Here is a 14,033-nt window from a genome sequence, read left to right as displayed (position 1 = left end):
CATTTTATAGCCACTGAGCTAAAACCTGAAGTATTAACAAAAGTAGATAACTAGATCATTTTAAGATCTAGTAGGACTCTGTACAACTAAAGTTTGTTTCCTGGCGTTCTCTCTTACTTCCTTTTCTTCTAGTATCCCTTATATTCAAGATCTCTGTTGTAAGGCTACCTCTGATTCAAGGTTCTGTTCATCTTTTTTTTTTTTCCATTTCTTGACTCTTTGAAAATGCATTATAGTACCTCTTTATAAAAAGTACCTCCCTGTACCGTACGTTTCATACCTTCTAAAACTTACAGATGTGGTTCTTTGTATGTGCGTGTATATATAAAACATGTATTTATTATCCCTGTGTTGGCCTGTGTGTGGTATACATCAATCCAAAGAATAATGTTGTGCAAAGAATACTGGTGTGTGCAGCTTATGGGTTGTCTCTTTTTTAAGGCATCATGTAGATCTTTAAGATCTTTAACGAAAAAGGATCTGCTCTTTTAATTCAGGTTTGGGTCCTTCAGAATTTCTGTACCTATCTAATGAGGGAGGTTGGTCCAGATCAGGGGTTTCTAACCTAGGATCCCTTGAAGGTTCATGGATAGATTTCAGTAGGTCTATGAATAGTGGGTCCATAAATTTAGGTTGGGATAGAGAAGGGGAGTGATATCTTAATTTTTACTAACCTCCAATTGAAATTAAGCATTTTATTCAATTATTTGCATGCATTATTCTGGGGAGGAGCTCATGGCTTCACCAGACTACCCAAAACATCCAAGCACACGTGCACACACACACACACACACACACATATTAATAATTACTGGACTACACGATCTCCAGTTAGGATTAGATGGTCCTTTTAAGCTCTAACATTCTTTGACTCGAGGATTCCTTTTCAATTATAATCTTTGCCATTTTAAATCAACTGTAAGCATTTATTAAGCACCTACTATGTGTTGGATATTGTGCATCAGAGAGACAAAGAAAAGCAAAGCAACAACAGCAAAACAATTTCAGTCCCTACTTTGAGCTCCCTATTTAATGACAATACAACTATTAAGAAATAAGATATTCACAGAATACATTAGAGATAATTAACTGCGGGAAGACACTTCAAGGTGTTTGGGAAAGACTTCTTGAAGAAAACAGACCTTTATTGAAGCCAGGCATGAGAAATTAGAAGGGCAAAGAGTTCCAGTCATGAGGGACATAAATGTTTCATGTGCCAAGTAGGCCAGTGTCTTTAGATCAGAGTATTGGAGGAGGGAGAATAAGATGTAAGAAGATTGGAAAGGAAAAAAGGAATAAGGTTATAATGAGCTTTCGAACCCAAACCCAGTAGTTAATCATTTGGTTCTGGAGTTTACTGAATTTTAACTTGAGAGTTCCATTTCCTGGAAGCCTATGCATGATGTGTATCAAAGAACCACATTTCCATGTAGGTAAATGTTAAATGGGGGGTTTCAGGTGATTGGAAAAGTGCTTAGTAGAGCAAGGACAGGAGGGAGCAGTGGCCATTTTTGGCCTTTTGGCCTGAGAATGAGATATTTAGGTATATTTGTTCAGGTAGTTGGTAATTCAGTAAATTCCTTCAGGTATAGAATTCATCAAAAACTCCCAGGGTCAAGAGGAGAACACTATGACTTCAACAAAAGAATTAAAACCTTCCCTCAGGTTTCAATTTGGTAATCTACTGATTGATGGAGTTTGCAACTAGTTTTAATTTCTTTGTTCCTAGGTTCCTGGTATGTTTCCAATCCAATAAGCATTTTATTAAGTCCCTGCTCTAGGTAGAGCACTGTGCTTGGCCCTAAAAGACAGATAAAGCTGAGAATCAGCTGGAACTCAGAGCTTTGTAGGAAGGTAGAGCACAGCACAGCTAACTAGGTCAGGCAACAATAGTCTTATAGAAATACAAAAGCTTAGTGTTCTCTGGAGATGGGAGGCCATTACCCATTGGAATGATCGAAAGAAAATTTTTGGAGGATGTGACATTTGAGATGGCCTTTAAAAGTTTGATAGGAATTCAAGAGTTGAAGAGGGAGAAAAAGGAGAGGGACCTTCCAGGTATAAGTAACAATATGAATAAAAGCAGACTTGGAATATTTGCCATCAATCCTCGTATCCCAAAGCGTTGTTAAGAATAAATGAGAGAATGATACTCAACCAACTATGAGGAGTTTTTGGATGGTCAGTATTTTATGGAATATTACCTAAACAATAACCACAAAACTTACAAGCTTTAAGATTTTCAAAACTCTTTATATATACTATCTCTTTTGGATCTTACAATAATCTGGGGAATTAGAGGCTATTTGCATTATTTCCATTATAGAAATAAGGAAATTAAGCAGTTTTCCCAGAGTCATGCAACTAATCAGTGTTTTAAGGTGGGATTCATAGTCTGGTATTATTAACGTCAAAGTCCAACACTATCTACTGTAATGATAGCTAGCATTTATGTAGGATTTAAAGGTTTGCAAAGCACTTTACAATATCTCATTTAATCTTCATAACGATCCTGGGAGATAGTTGTTGTTATCTCCATTTTACAGATGGGAAAACTGAGATCAACAGCTTAAGTGACCTACTCAGAGTAGTACATAGCTAATAAGTATTTGAGATTTGAAACTCAGTTGTTTCCAAGGGCTCTCTCTATCTGCTGGGTTAAAATGTATTGGGATATTTGAAATGCAGCATCACTTTAAAGCTACCATTTTTTAAAAGCTCCTCTTCCATATCCTTAGTCACCCAGAATCCCCTGCTGATAAATCAGCTGGGACCAGCATTAGTGATGAACTGCAATCATTTAATGCCACCAATTGATTTCCAGATCAAATGACCCAGACATCATCCAGTTCCAACTTCATTCCACTGAAACTTTTCCATTGGGAAAAGCCCATTTACGGAAAGACTCAGCCCCTACCATTGCCCCAATTGTTATCACTCAGCTTTTCAGTATCCCCCTGTAATAACAGTTTACATTTATATAGTCATAAGCTTTCCAAATCTCTCTGTGTGTGTATCCATATCTATAGCTATATAGATATACACATATACAATCTCATTAGATCCTCACACAGCAAGGAGCTAAGTGCTCACAGTATACCTAAGATAAACTGTGGATGACACAGCTTTAAATGAATTAGCCAGTCACCCTAGTGTCAGAAACAGGATTTGAAATTAGGTCTTCCTGATTCCAGGTTCAACTTTAGCTGCTTCAACCATCAAGCTACTTCTTATTTGATAAGGATAGTAAAATGTGTACCTGATGATATTTGAAGAGAAAAAAAAAAGCAACCAAAATCCTTTGTGATTCCTTAGATTAAAAAGTACTCCCAAGGAGTTCTTTTGATAAGATTAGTGACAAAAGAAATTCTATCAGTAAGATTCTCAGTTCTAATAGAAAATTAATTGGGGGGAGAGGAGCAGATTTGCTTGAGTACAATCCTCTTAAGATTCTTTATTGATAAAAATGGAACTCAAAGTGCTGTAGGATTTTTCTGTGAAAGTGAAGGCAAAATGTAATTGACCGTCCTTTTGATAGAAGTGGAAATAGCACCTCTCAAACTCCTGTTGTTTTTTTTTTTTCCCCACTGCTGTCCAAGTGTGATAAGGAGGACAAATGTTAAGACTCCCATTTCACAGATGAGGAAACTGAAGTTGAGAGCAAGAAAATGTATGCCTCCAGTTCCAGAATTAAGGAGTGTCTGAGTTACAGTATGAATCTGCATCTTCCCCTGTTCGGGATTGTATTTTAGTTCCATGATTTTGGTTAAACCCAGCAGATACCAGGTGCCTAATGTAGACAGAGCTAGACCCTGGAGGAGGTACCGAGACAAAAATCACTGCCCTTGTCTTTATGCATTAACACCAATCAGTATGCATGAAGAACACAAAACAAAACAGGTTTCATGTGTGGAAGTACAGCTAAGGTGGGAGGAAAAAAAGCAACAGCAAAAGTCTGGAGGCCGCTAGATGGCACACGCATACAGAGCTCTGGACCTGGAGTCCAGCCTACCTGAGTTTAAATCCACCCTCTCAGGCATTGCTGCTTGTTTGTGACCCTAGGCAAGTCCCAACCTCTGCCTGCCTCACAGTTTCCTTATCTATAAAATGGGGATCATGATAGCACTTACCATCCTACCTACCTGGATAGTTGTGTGGATCAGATGAAATAATATTTGTAATAGGCATTTAGCATAGTGACTGTCACATTAGTAGGTACTTTATAAATGCTAGTAAAGTCATCATCATCATTATTATCATTATTATTGGAGAGCAGTTCATGGAGTTCAGAGAAAGATAGGCTCCTGTGCCCCAAATTCTACAGAGTAAGTTATTGGGGATATAAGAATACACTAAAAACACAAAAAGTCACTTCCAATGAGGAGGGAAAAGGGATGATTTAAGCAAATCTGAGCATTCAGTGAGTGCACGAGAACCTACCAAATCACTGGTGCTTGTTAAGAGAATGATTGCTGAAAAGGGGAGCTGGGGCAGGTGATTTTGTAAGAATCATATTGGGAATCCTACAATCCAGAGAGAGCAAGACTGGTTTAAAAAAAATTAAGGATGGTAAAAATGCTTGATTTATTTTTTTCTTTTTTCAAGATGTAATAGGAGGAAAAGGAGGAGTAAATATGGAATTGGACTATTGCATGGGGGTGAGTCAGATGATAGCAGATGATTGGGACAAGCCAGACCCTCTTAATTTGCATTTAATTTTCTTTTCAACTAGAAAATATAGACCCAAAATGGTTAATAGGGAATTGGTAGACAAGTCATGACATTATAACTATCTCAGTAAAACTGCCTTTCTTTGCATTCCTATGTATTTTATTTTATGCATTTAAAAACATCTATCTGAGAAGATTCTCATCTATAGGTTTCACCAGGCTGTCACCAAAGTTGTTTAATAACCAGAAAAGGTTTAAGATGTTCAGTTCTGTCATTGTCAATCATATCCAACTTTTCATGACCCCATTTGGGGTTTTCTTGGCAAAGATACTGAAATGGCTTGCCATTTCCGTCAGCTTATTTTCAAATGAGGAAACTGGATCCAACAGGGTTAAGTGACTTGCCCAGGAACACAAAGCCAATTAATATCTAAAATCACATTTGAATTTAGATTTTCCTGACTGTAGGTCAGACACTTGCTACTATGCCCCTCAGCTACAATCACAAAAGGGTAACATGCTTTCATTAAGAGCAGATTATGTCAGGCTAGCCATATTTCTTTTTTCAACCTATTTTCGAATTCTCTTTCTAGAGTTAATAGATCAGGGGAAGAAGGTAGATATAAGTTTACTTAGATTTTATTGAAACTTTGGACAAAATTCCTTTTGTTTTATTTGTGGGAAAGATGTACTTGGCAAAAATATAATTAGGCGGGTTCAGGAACTGGTTGATAACTACCTGAAGAGATAGGAGGAATATGATTACTGTTTTCAAGATTATAAAGGACTGTTCCACTGAAAAGAGATTAGATTTGTTGTTTTTGGTCCCAAAGGGCTGAACTAGGTGGGTAGAAGTCACAAGTAGATTTAGAAAATCTAAAATTCCAGGAATAACAGAGCTGTCCAAAAATGAAATTGCTGCCTCCAGAGGAAGTAAGCTCCCCAGGGTTGTAGGTCTTCAAACAAAGGCTGGATGAACACTCCTATATATTACACAAGGTCTGGATTAGGTGCATATTATACAAGGTATAGATTAGGTAGTCTCTGAGGTCTCTTCCTACTATGATTTTCTGTGATACCTGAGTGACCTTATTCAAATCCAAAACCCCTATGCTAGAGAAAGGGTGATTTTGGGGAGTAGGAGGCAATAAGATGAACAACAACAATCTATATAGAGGTTATAGTTTGTGTAGCAAGAGGGAGTTATCAGGAAAGGCATCCAGCAAAAGTGGTACTTAAGTGGTCTCACAAAGGAAGGAGTTTTCATGAGGTGGAGAAAGTCCCACTGCAAAGTCCCAGAAGAAGGAGATGGAATGACTGAATTTCATGGAACAAAGTTTGGCTGGATCCCAGTGTGTAGGAAGGGAATAATTTCCATTGAATTTGAAAATTTCATTTGGGTTCAGGTTGTATAAGTCTTTAAAAGATAAACAGAATTTTTATCTTATCTGAGAGGCAACAGGAAGATCGAGTTACATAGCCCAATCTAAATGTAGGGGGAAATTATTTTAGCAGTAGTTTCAAGGAAACCAATTAGGAGGTTGTTGCAATAATCTAGGCAAAAGGGAATGAAGGCCACACTTGGACAGTGGCTGTGTGAAGGAAATAAATTGAATGGGAGACATGTTATGAAAGTAGAAAATGGCAAGATTTGGCTACTCATCAGATATGAGGGGTGAGTAAGAGGAAGAATTGAAGATACTTTTGAAGTTACAAACCTGGAGATTAGAATAATGAGGAATTTCGACATAAATAGAACAGTTTGGAAGAAGGGGGACAGGGAGAATAGAGAAAGGGTTGAGTTTGGGATATATTGAGTTTAAAATGCTTTAAGGACATATCCAGTTCAGTAGGTAACAGTTAATGATTTCTTGTTCAATAAGTAACAGTTAATAAGACCCTGAAGCACAAGTCAAGGATATGTGTATATATTCTGGACAGAAATAATAGCTAAACTCCAACGGGAATGGATGAGGAGGTTACCCAGAGATCATCAAGTTCTTATGTCATTGGCATTCTGGTGACATCACAAAGAATAAAAACTTAAAGAAAAGTGAAGAAATGATCACTGTTTGTGGATAGAAAGAACTACTCTCAGGGTTAAGAGTTTTGGGATTTGCAGTTTCTTAGGATGTCATAGAAACTACCTAATGAAAAGACATTTATTTTGTTTCAAACCATTCAAACTATAAATTTTCTTTAAATTGTCAAGTGTCCCAGTTTCTCCATATGAAAAATGCTTTGTTTTTGAGCGGAAAAAACTGTGTTAAGTTTTCAGAATGATAACAGGTTGGGTTTGATAATAACATTGCTCCAAAGGTAAGACCCCAAGTAATTATTTCTTGCTTGTTGTGGGTGGCTTGTGTTTTTCTTATCTGGATCTTATTGCAGTAGTAAATAGTAGAAAAAATATTTGTTTAGAGGTTTCCAACCATATCATATGAGAAACATTTGAAAGAAAATGAGATAAACAAGCTATATGCAATAAGAAATTGTTCCATATGCACTTTTTTCTATGTGTATTGATATGTTCATATTTATTAATATATGTTAAATTCACAATAAAAGAATTTTTTTGGTAAAAAATGACCAGAGATGTATAGTCTAAAATAGGCCAGAATGGCCATGATCACGGCAAGTGTTTGAAGAAGAATTATTATTCTGATTGGCTTCAAAAAAGACAATGGGAATCTATGAGCAACAGAGCAAAAAAGCCAGATTTGACTCCACGTAGGAAAAATTTCCCCAAAGGGCCTGGGAGCACAACAAGGAAAGGCGCTTCCTGCAGAGTGTAAGATTTAACCTGAGTCATGAAGGAATCTAGTAATCAAAAGTGAGGAGAGAGTGCATTCCCCGCATAGAGGATAGCCCAACATGAAGGAAGAAAGATGGGAGATGGAGTGGTGAAACAGAAAGTGTCAATGGATTAAGTATAAAAAGATTGAAAAGCTAGGAAGTGACCAAGTTGTGAAAAGCATTAAAGAGGATTTTATATTTGATCTTAAGATAAACTGGTGGGGGGGGGGGGGGGGGGAGGAAGGTAATGACATAGACCTGAATTTTACAAAGATCACTTTAGGAGCTGAGTAATGGATGTTCTGAAGTGGGGAGAGACTTCAGGCAGAATATAGTTAGAAGGTCATTGCAATAAAAAGCAAGAAATAATGAGCATCTGTGCAAGAGAGGTGGCTCAGTGGGTGGAGAGCAGAATTGATAATAAATTTTAGATGTGTAGGGTGAGTTTGAAAAAGTTGAGGTTGATACCAAGGTTGAAAGCATGGGTGATTGGGCCCCTTGGTTAATGGGGAAGTTGGAAAGAGGGCAAAGTTTGGAAAAAAGAATGAATTCTATTTTGGATGTGTTTTGATGCCTATTGAGATAGTGAATTCAGGATGTCCAAAAGGCAGGTGGTTATGCTCAAGAGATTAGATTAGGGTTGATATGGAAATATGGAAGCCATTGGCATAGAGATGAATACACAAAAACTGATAGATCAGCAACCCAGAGAGATAAAAGAAAAAGAAGAATCCTGGTGGAGCTTGGGGAGCAGCCATGATTGGTGAGAATAATCTGAATAAAGAACTCACAATAGAGACCCAGAAAGGATGAACAGATAGGAAGGAAGAATTGGCAACATTCTATATTTTGTGAAACTGGTTTGGAACCCTGAATGTAGATGGGCCATTTGTGTGCTTATCTCATAAAATATCACTGGTAGAAGGGAAGGAGATTGGACCTTAAGAAAGATCATCTAATTTAGCAATTACTAAGGCCCAGAAAAGCTGAAGAATGTTCAGGTAAAGTGACATACCTAGATGTATATAACAACCTATTTTTTTCCCTTACAGCACACACCTAGAGGCTACTGGTGGGCACTGAACAAAGGGGAATAATCTTGTGGATTTATGTATAGAAGTGGAAGGGGTTATAATAGCGATTCAGGATTCTGTCATTGCTACTAGAAATTGTGGAAAGGTTATCTTCAAGAAGCTTGCACTTAACCTTATTTAAATTGCAAAGAAATGATAGAAATCATGCAATATATCAGTTCAGCTTGCAAACATTTAACATCTACAAGATTCCTAAACCGGAATTGTATGGGCTTTGGATCTAGGCATGTGGAAATACCAAATTCACTCCTAAAGGAGTTTGACCCCTTCAAGATCAGTGTAGTACCCTGTTTGAGGAACTGTAAAAAGGCTGGTTTAATTGGACCCCAGGAGGATCAAGGCTAGAAGAGCAGGCAGGGACCAGATTTTGAAGATTTTTAAATCCTGAGCACAGGAGTTTGAACATATGTGATCACTGAGGTAAAAGAGAAGTCACAAGAGAGAGAGTCAGAAGAAAGCTCTACGAAGATCCCTTGGGCTGCCTGTTTGGAAGCTGGATTGGAGAGAGGAGAAAGCAGAGAAGATCAGTTAGGAGCAGTAGGTGATGAGGGCCTGAGCCAATTAACAGTCTCCAGGTGGCTTATTTATGCCCAATAAGGCCAGCTAAGTGGGCTACAAAAAGTACACACAAGAACTTCACAGAGAACACAAGTTAACAGGAGGCGGCAATAAGGGGTCAATGAGAATACATGATTATTAGTAATAACAGCTAGCATTTTTAGCACAGGTGCCACGAGGTGGTGCCATAGCGCACAGAGTTTGGGAGTGAAGGAATCCTGGAATCAGGAACTCATCTTCCCAGCCATGTGAACCTAGCCAAGTCACTTAACCCTGTTTGCCTCAGTTTCCTCATCTGTGAAATGAGCTGGAGAAGGAAATGGCAAAACATTCCAATATTATTGCCAAGAAGAATCCCCAAATGGGATCAATGAAAAGTCAGGATTGAAACATGACTGAACAACAATAAAAATGTATATAGCAAAGAGCTTTCCAAATATCTATTTTTATCATCATGACATTCCTGGGAGGAAGGTGCTGCCATTATTTTCATTTTACAGATGAGAAAAGTAGGGGTAAGTGAAGTGTCACACAGCTGATTAAGTCTGAGGCTAGATTTTTTAAAAACTATTTTTAATATATCATGCATTGAATTTTATTTATTTATAATCACTTATAATTAATTAATGTCCATGTATAAGCAAAAAAAAAAAAGAAGAAGAAGAAGAAAACAATAAAAAGGGGGGAGAAAAAAAGAAATCTAAACAACAAATTTAGATTCCTTTCTAACTCCAAAGTTTGATAAATTTAGAATCCCAGGGATAATTACTTATTTTGATATTTCAAAAAAGGCATTATGTATCTGGACATTAATTTTTAAATACATGTTTCTTTATGAATCATGCTGGGAGAGATAAATCAGGACAAAAGGGAAAAACCACAAGAGAAAAAAAATAGAAAAGAAAAAAAAATGAACCTGAGGCCAGATTTAAAGCCAAATCTCTTCCTGACTTCAGGCCCAGTACTCTATCCCCTGTGCCACCCAGTTGCCTAGCAATAGTTAATACCTTTAAAAATTATGCTGAGAGAAAATGATTGAATATGACATATGGTTCTCAGCTTGGAGTTCTCCACTGAACTCCTCCCCTTTCTGAGAGAGTGGACCATCAGGGAAAGCTTCTGGGAACAAGTGATAGACCTTTTAAAAAAAAAAGTAATAGAAATAATTCTCTTCTTTGCCAAAGTATTCTTAAGCAGTATTTTTGCAATGTTTCAGATGAAATGATGGAAAGATCCTTCAAGTAATAGTCTTAGGACCCTTAGGTTCTGATTCCAGTTTGTTCATCAACTCTCCCTTGAGTCTGGAATATATTGTGCCTTACTTAAGGTTTACAAAATACTTTATACACATTATTTCTGTAGCTTTGGATACTCTTTGCTCTCTTTTCAAATACTTTTTTCCTATGCTTTTGTGACAATACTTTTTTCCTATGCTTTTTTGACACTGTTCTCTCTGTCTCTGTCTCTGTCTTTCTGCCTATCTCTCCTCCCCTCCTTTTGATTTCTGTGTGTATATACAGCTTTCATTCTCTCATTCTCTGTATCTTGTCTGTCTCTGTCTCCCTCTCTTGTTCCCTCTTTTTCTGTCTCTTTCTCTGTGACTGTCTCTCTGTGTCTGTTTTTCTTTCTTTGTAGATGTCTGCTTGTCTATCTCTGTGTGTGTGTGTCTCATTTTCTCAGTCTCTGTGTCTGCTACCTCCTCTCTCATTCTATCATTTTCCGTCTCTTTCTGTTTGTCTCTCTGTATCTGTCTGTCTCTGTAGCTCTGTTTCTGTCTCTCCTTCTTTTCCTCTCTCTCCTTCTCTTTCCCTCCTTCCACTGTGTATCTAAATACTCCTTTTGTCTCTCCTTTGCTGAATCATCCTCATCCTTGACTCATCCTACTTCTTGATATTCCTCCAACTCACCATTCTGGGTCCTTTTTACTTTCCACACCTTTTGGGGGCAATTTTAGCTGTCCCCTAGGTTCAATTATCCTCTCTGGGCCAATGATTACCATATTTGGCCCATCTACCATATCAGCCCTAAACTCTCTCCTGTCCTAGTGATCTACAGACAATATATGATGAACCAAATTCAAATGATCCAAAATGGAATTTTCCTTTCCTCCCAACCCTTCTTCTCTAAACTTCCTTGGTTTTGGAGTTGTTTTTACCTCTTCCCTTTCCCTCAGCCCTCACACCTACCTAGTTGTCTCATCTTTTTTTTTTAATTATATTTTTTACTTTCAAAATACATGCAAAGGTAGTCTTCTTAATTCACTCTTGCAAAACCTTGTGTTCCAAATTTTTTCTCCCTCCCCAGATGGGAAATACTCCAATATATGTTAAACATGTGCAGTTCTTCTAAACATATTTCCACATTTATCATGCTGCACAAAAAAAAAGGAAAAAAAAAGAGAGAGAACAAAATGGAAGCAAACAACAACAAAAAGAGTGAAAATCTTATGTTGTGATCCACACTCAGTCCCCATAGTCCTCTTTCTGGATGCAGACGGTTCTCTCCATCACAAGTCTATTGAAATTTTGTCTCGTCTTTTCAGTCCTCTCTCCAGCTTTTTTTTCCCATCTGTCGCCTTCTCTTCTATCATAAGAGGATCTACACTTTTATCCCTCTTGCCTGGACTGGTGCAGCAGCCAGTTGATCTCCATCCTTCTACTCTCTTCCTTTCTTCCACACAAATGACCAAATAATCTTCCTAAGACACAAATCTAACCTCATCGCTCTCTTGCTCAAGGACCTTTTCACAGTTCCCTATTGCCTTCCCAGAGTGGCTGCAGACTACCTTCCTTTATATACTACTTTTAGTCAAATTAAACTGACTTGTTTTCTGTTCCCTGAATTCAGCATTCACCTTCTGCCTCAATTCTTGTACAGACTATGCCTTGGTATATGAGGAGAGACTGATCATTTAGTTAAAGGAATAAAACTATTATTTGGATTTTTGATTTTTGTGCAAAAGACTCTGATTATGCTTCTTCCATAACAGGAATATCTTCCATGGAGCACTAAGTCTCCCATTACCATGGATTGGCATCTTTGCATCTCTCAATGGAAAGTTTTGTTGTACCCATTGAGACCTCCTTGAGATAATCTTGGAATCTCCTGGATGGGACTAGAACACTGGACTTGGGATGACTCACTAAGTCTCAACATTGAGCACTTTCCACCTTCACAATTTGGGGTAAGGCACTTTACCTTTCTAATCTTAATTTTTTCACTTATAAAACAAGGGGACTAAACCTCTGAAGTTTCTTGTGACCTATTAATTTGAAAAAAAGTTTAAGCAATTGGGATTAAGTGACTTGCCCAGGCACACAGCTAGTAAGAGTGGGAAGCCACATTTGAACTCAGGAAGATGAGTTTTTGATTCTAGACCTGGCATTCTATGCACTATGGTGCCACCTAAACTGTGAAGGCAAAAGGGAACCACTGATGATCCTTGAGGAGAGGCCATCAAATCCATATATCAAGGAGAGAGGATATAACGATCTGGCCTCCTAACCAGAAAGATCTATCACTGACTGATGACCCCAGTCTGCTCACTTAAGTTCTCAGCACCCCATGCAACTCTCTCAGACTCCAAAATTAAGAAAACATTGTAACCTGATTGAAAAAAAAAAGATTTCCTCATGTAGGTGTTCCCTTTAGTAAGAAAATCACAGATTCATCCCTTAATTTAGCAAAATATCCATCCCCTTCCCTGCCCCAGAGAAAAAGGAAGAAAAAGTATTTCAATAACATTATGCTGAATTACTTTTTAAAATTTGTTACAATCCAGCAAGCTTTTATTAAGCATCTATTATGTCTCAGACACAAGATACAAGTACAAAGAACGAAGCAATCCCTTTTCGTAAGGATCTTATATTCTGATAGGAGATTCAACATATAAGGCACAGATATAAAGTTAATAAATATTCAACATAGAGAGCACAGATATTAAAGTTACTAAATATAAATCTATATAAAGGAGTTCAGTATGAGATGGTTTGGAAGGGCACTAGCAGTGGGAGGGGATCATGAAAGGCTTGAGCGGTTTCTTTTTTTTTTAATAATAGCTTTTTCTTTTCAAAATATATGCAAAGATAGTTTTCGGCATTCACCTTTTGAAAACCTTGTGTTTCAAATTTTTCTCATTCCTTCTCCCTTCCCCTCCTTCTCTACATAGCAAGTAATCCAATATAGGTTAAACGTGTATAATTTTTTCTAAACATGTTTGCACATATTTTCACACTTCTTAAGCTGTTTCTTAAGAACAGAGTAGGCCCCTCTGAGGTAGTGATGAGAAGGGAGCATCTTTCAGGGAAGGGAGCACAGTATTACAAAGGCATAACCATAGAAGATGTAATGTCCCATGGTGAGAAACAAATAGAAGTCCAGATTGTAGAAAGGCCTATAATGTCTCTTAAGACTGAAAAGATAAGCTTTCCAAGCTAAACAGAGCTTGCTTCTTATCTTAGAGACAATAGTAAGCCACCAGAGTGCATCGAGTCATAAAGAGAGCTGTATCTAAGGAAAGGTATTTTACCATCAGGATAAGGTGGGCTGGCGTAGGGAGAAACTTGAAACAGGGAGATCAGTTAGGATATTGTGGCAAAAACCTAGGCCAGCAGTTGCCCAGATGACTGCAAGAAAGTACCTTTTGGAAGAAAGGTGCAAAAATGTTTGTGGCAGTTGTTCTTGTAGTGGCAAGGAATTGGAAGCTAGGGAATGTCCATTGGTTGGAGAATGGCTGAATAATCTATGGTATATGAATGTTATAGAATATTATTGTATTATAAAAAATGATCAGCAGGATGATTTCATAGAGACCTGAAGAGATTTACATGACTGATGGTAAGTGAAGTGAATAGAACCAGGAGAACATTGTACACAATAACAATAAGATTATGCGATGATCTATTGTGATGGACTT

The sequence above is a fragment of the Antechinus flavipes genome, chromosome 2 (assembly GCF_016432865.1).
Source record: "Antechinus flavipes isolate AdamAnt ecotype Samford, QLD, Australia chromosome 2, AdamAnt_v2, whole genome shotgun sequence".
NCBI classification, from domain to species: Eukaryota; Metazoa; Chordata; class Mammalia; order Dasyuromorphia; family Dasyuridae; genus Antechinus; species Antechinus flavipes.
Note: the sequence above shows the minus strand (reverse complement) of the source record.